This window comes from Macrobrachium rosenbergii, chromosome 13, assembly GCF_040412425.1.
Source record: "Macrobrachium rosenbergii isolate ZJJX-2024 chromosome 13, ASM4041242v1, whole genome shotgun sequence".
In the NCBI taxonomy this organism is placed as follows: Eukaryota; Metazoa; Arthropoda; class Malacostraca; order Decapoda; family Palaemonidae; genus Macrobrachium; species Macrobrachium rosenbergii.
In genome coordinates this window covers 60,089,409-60,095,521 of record NC_089753.1, presented here as the reverse complement: position 1 = coordinate 60,095,521, position 6,113 = coordinate 60,089,409, and positions in this window count along the sequence as shown.

The window sequence follows — 6,113 nt, the reverse complement described above, 5'->3', positions numbered from 1 at the left end:
TGTTCTCTTATGCCATGTTTAGAAAAGGATTAATTTAGCTTGTGACATTTTTTTAAGTCATATTTATGCATAAAGTAGAGAATGTTGGAGCTCAGAAAAGGGATGAGTTTGTGATATTATTCAGTGTCATGGAATGCATATAGTAGAAAATGTTGAAGTACAAACAAGGGTTGAGTTTATGATATTTTTTAAACATAATTATGCAAAAAAAATTAAATGCCATATTTTCAATATTAATAAAATATAACAAAAGTCTATTGCAGAATCTTTACTTTTGTCCTTCTACATTTGCATCTTTTCAAAAGAAATAAAGGAAAAAATCTGAAAATGTTACGTAACTTATGGCTGCACCCCCTCCGCCCCACTGTCACGCTCATGACACTTCACCATACCCCGCTCCCCCGCTAAGGCGTTACGTCATTTTTGAACGGCCCCTTAGATTTGGAATGTAATTCTTTAAAACATCAAAAAAAAAAACGTTCGTGAAATTTTGCATCTGGCGTTTATGTAACATAAACGCCAGAGGAATAACCCTGGAACCCTCACGAGTACATGTTGAAAGGTGAGGACGCTAACAAACAATTCTCCAGGTTTATAATTAGTATTGTAATACATTTTTACAGGGCATCTTGAATTTAAAAAAAAACTAATAAATCATTAAATTCTGTAAATATCTCATCCATGCCTGAGTATACTAATGATGGAAAAACGTCAATTTGTTTGTTAAAGTTATCTAGTTCACAAGAAATTTCACATAAATTGTATCTGTCATCGTTGCTAACCTTATTTTCACGCTGGGCCTTGCATGAATGGTTTTTCGCTTGTTGCAGATTCCTAGCAGTTTTAATACCTAAATCCAATCCGGTTTTAGTCTCGCTCTTAGACTCTTTCTCAATCAGATTTGCAGATGATGAAATGTCACTAGCTTTTGATTTACTTTTATCTATCACGGACGGACATGTTCTAGGAAAAACATTTTTGCTTTTCGAATTTCCATGAGAAAACGATTGATACATTGTTCCATCCCTAATATAATGAATAATCACATGTCTAGAATCATCAATTAGCTGAAAATTGCCTTTCGGAAAGTTGCCGATTATGTTTTGTCGGGAAGCCTTATTTTAAAAAAGATCTTGTACAGTTTAGGATTTCCTTCAGGAAGTTTTCTTCTTCTGTCATTTACCCATACATAATCGTCTACATGTAAATCACGCTTATTTGGCAACGAATCGACATCTAAAACAAATATGTCACCACCCCTGGCTCGTATTGGTACTCGTCAGTTTTGCATATAAAAATCAACAAATGATACATCATAAGCTGAGAACTTTACCTTTGCAACGATGCCCTAATACTAAAAATATCTTTACAAATAAGAAATTTATTGTGGGTTCCGTGAGTTTCGGTTTTTCTTCAAATAGCAGTTGACGCGCTTCTAGACATGCTCTCATTATTATTGAGGCTTCAAACGCCATTTACATAAAAAAAAAAAAACCAACAAATGATACAGCAAATTAAAGCTGAGAGCTTTACCTTTAAAATGATGCCTTAATATCAAAAATATCTTTACAACTAAGAAAGTTATTGAGGGTTCCGTGAGTTATGGGTTTTCTGAGAAGGGTCCCGGGGAATAAACCTGGCCCAAGATTTATGGAAAGTATTGTATTATAATTTATGATAGACTATGTAATGTACTTTCATACAAAAGCATACATGCATACATACATACATGTAATCTAACACTATTCTATAAAGATGCGACAAAACCATGTAGGTTATTTCGATTAGCCCTCTGTAATCCTGATCACTGGCGAATGTGGACAGTTGGTAAGTAATAACCGTATCTACTGTATATAGCACATACATGTACGGCATGACGGAAGGGGTCAGTCAGTCGTTTTTAGCCCTCTTCAGTTCCAACCCGTGTCGTGTCCGGTGGGAGTCCGCTGGAACACTTGCTTGAGAATAGGTCTTAGGATTAACTCGTCCGTGAAATCCGATGCCAGTGTTCCCCTGACAGATTCATGGTCTTAGTCTGACCGAGGATGGTGGATTCCAGAATCATCCTATTTCATGGGCAGCTACTTTTTTTAAACAGCTCAGCCCCATTCTAATTTATACAGTAGTATGGCCAGTACCCCTCAGATGCAAGAAAATTCCCGAAATCTCTAAAGCATATGTTACTGATCTTTTATGCTCTATTAATCATTGTGAGATGGATCTATACCGGTCTCTCTGACGTAAATTTTAATAGTCTGCATGTGATTTTATAAAACACAGGCGTCTGCTTGTTTTCTTTATTTTTTTTTTTTATTTAAGTAAACATTAACGAGTGAACTCCCAATGGATTTAGTATGGTAAAAAATCAAATGGATTGTCAGGCCTGAAGTGCTGAGTCACTTTTTTATATTTTCAATATAAGGGAACTTTATTTTATCGTTATAGTCTATTTGGTTATTGTTTGTGGGACCTCTGCAGTATATTTTGTTGGCTTTATTGATAGCCTTCTCTATAATGCATGCTAGGCAGAGTAATTTGATCAGATGTTGCCGGATCGTATTAAATTGTTTTTCCAGACACCCATGAGAACATATCCAAAGTCCCCCAAAAATAGATACTTAGGAAGTGAATATAAGAAAGAAAGAAAGTAGGCTTCCTATATTAAGGCATCCAGGAGAGGCAATTTCCCGTATTTTTCCCATTCAGTTTTAAATTTGATGGTCGGGACTACTTATAGCGTATTTAGTTTACGAAATCCACGTAGCTATGGTCACCAGCGGATCCGGGGGAAGGACACCTGGGCAGGACCTCCTCCCCCCCATGAAAAATAATGATAAAATAATAATATTGAATATTTAGATAATAATAACATAAATAAGAAATATAAAAATGCAAAAAAAAATCTATTATAGAAATAGCAAAATTTGAGAAAAAATAATAATAATAACAATAATCTTAATGATGATAATAATAATGGATTCGGTATTTCCTGATAGAAAAGGCGATTGCTGTCCATTTCATAATTTCTACTTAAATACTGAATGATATGCTGAAGAAAATATATTATACTATGATACGACAGAAATACCTCATGTAAAGCTAACATTTTCCAGCAGCTCTTACAAAAGTCACCTATCCTCTATCTCTTTCATTGCCAAACCAGTAGGCTACTCTATTACTTGCAAATAAAATACGTAACAGTTTAAGATTTTTGTCTTCTGTTGTTGCAGCAAGATGCCGTATCAATATTATGCAGTACATAACGTCATGTTTCGGAAAATGTACCAAGGTTGGCCAGTAGGCGAAACCACCGAGCAAATCCTCCAGCCTCCAACCCACGTGATTATTATCGCACAGCAATTTTCACTCCATTTGTTGATTTTGTACTTAATCAGTTGGGGCACCGCTTTACTAACTACCATTTCATTGCACGCTCATTATGTGCATTAGTCCCTAGCAATTTTAACCATAGTTCTTATCATGAGCTGATCCCACCTTTAGAAATGTATAAAGATTATATGATATCTCAAGGGTTAATAGAACATATAGATGGTTATGCATCTGAATATGATATAAGGATCTCTCGCTGGAAGGCTGAACCAAAAGAGTCTATAAATTAAAGTGTGAGGTTCAAGAGAAATGTCAAAAGAGAGACTGATTCTTTATTATGTTGTTGTTGTTGATTAAGCTGGCCTTATGCCAGCACGGGCTCTTGCTCATGGAGCGGCCCGTAATCTTTATTATTCTCGACAAGCGATTATAAAACAAGAGACTCATCCGCACCACAATCATTAGCTTGATAAGACTAATGTTTCTATCGTAGATATTGCTCGGCAGCTTAGCGTAAATAAAACAACCATGTATAGAGGGATACAACAACAGAGAGAACGAAGAAACATGATAAATTCATTGTAAAAACTACTGTTAAGGATCATCAATCGGATGATCACTGAAGGAGCTCCGCCTAACTCCCCTGACAACCGATGTTGCTATAAAGAGAAACATTACGCTCTCCCTTCAAGTTGCTGCTCAAACCATCCGTAAGAGGCTACATGAGACCAAGATATTATTTCATCATACTCCTGCCAAGAAACACTTCATATCAGCGAAACACAAAGAATAGAGGCTAGGGTTTGCGTTATAATATAAATCCAGTGGCCGATGATTTCTGTACGAGTCATCTTTTTGCGATGAGGAGGAGACATTCTCCACTGATGAGCATGGTAGTCTTCTTCACTGCTGGCATACTGGCATTTAGCATTAACTAAATTAATGTTGAACTTCTAGCTAATTTTAATTCTTTAGAAACTTAGAGAATAAGAAATACAAAAATAGGCGTTATATATTCAGTTAACTTCATAAGAGGCATCAAAATGATAGGCCTAAGTAGCAATGAAAGAAATGAGAAATTACACAGGATAACGGCAATATATATATATATATATATATATATATATATATATATATATATATATATATATATATGTATGTATGTATGTATGTATGTATGTATGTATGTGTGCGTTTATATTCTGTGTATTACAAAAATAGACGTGGAATCTGTTAGTCTAGTTCAGTATATTTTATATTAAGTTTCACTAGTTCACAGTATACTCAGGATTAGTCATTCAGAAATTTAATTAATAATAATGTGAAGCAAATCTTTACAAAAGTCGTATTTGTTGATGTTAATAAGACTAATAGTTTAACTTGTAACAGTCGTAGGCCTATGTCTACAAAGTTCACACATATGAACGAGATAAAACAGCGATAGTGATGGCAGTTGGAGATGAAAATATTAAAACATAAGAACAGCAATGACCTCTGAAATATTATAGTAACATCCTTTAATTAAGTAAAATATGACAACAGTAAGCAGTATCAGAAAAAGCCCTGTTTAAGGGAAACTGCAGGTAATTTCTCGGACCCACCATTAATGCTCAGTTGTTTCATGCGCTTACAATTGAGTTGCCAAATAGCGCCAGATGTCGCTATTATAAGCTGTTGTCCGAAAAGTTTTGAAGTATGTTGCAAAACGTTTTTGAGTGATTGTACATCTGAATTAGACTAACCTGCGTTGATGTATAGTTGTGAAACATAGCCCATGAAGAAAGCACAAGAGAGAAAGATGGAAGTGGCAGAAATGAGAATGCTGCGTTGGATGTGCGGAGTGACAAGAAGAGACAGGATAAGGAATGACTTCATAAGAGGGACGCTGAAAGTTACAGAAATATCAAAGAAGCTGCAACAGAGACGATTACAATGGTTTGGACATGTTATGGGAAGAGAGGAGGATTCTGTATGTAAAAGAACCATGAATATGGAAGTGCCTGGAACAAGGAGGAGAGGTAGACCAAGAATGAGATGGAGAGACACAGTTAACAGGGACATGCAGGAGAAGAACGTGAGTGAGGTAATGGTGCATGATCGCAGAAGATGGAGAAGACTAATAACAAACAGCGACCCCATATAAAGATGGGAAAAGCTGAAGATAAAGAAGAAGAAGATTAACGTACATCTGAAGGGAGAAACACAAGAAAGTAGAGGCGATTTGTCGCCCCTTGCACTAGAAGCATATGTGCAATGCTCAGAAAATTGCCCCATAACGAAATTTACTCTTTTACAGATATGTGGGACACTTCTACCTATATCCTCTCCGACTGCAAATCGAAGTTTTTCGAACCTTAATTAAATAAAATCATTCAGCCAGCTACAACGGGATCAGAGAGACTGAATGGTCTCGCTAAAATGAGCAATCATAGTGAAATGACGGATGACATAGAACCGGATATGAAGAGTGTAATTGATTTATTTTCGAAGAGGGCCTCACGTAAAATTGATTTTATTTTGTAACATATTATCTGATGTTATGTAGATGATTACAAGGACAATTCTAATTATTATTTTATGCTCTTTATATCCTTCTAATTTGCAATAAAAGAAGTTCCAAAATTTTATAAATTCATAACTTCGCCTATTTTTAAATTACTCCATTCTTCTCAAATCATTGATGATACAGAAAATACCCTAACAAACACGGGCCACAGAAATTCTATGTATAAAAACATGCTTGAAAATATTACATCAGCAATATAAAACTAACTACCAAGATG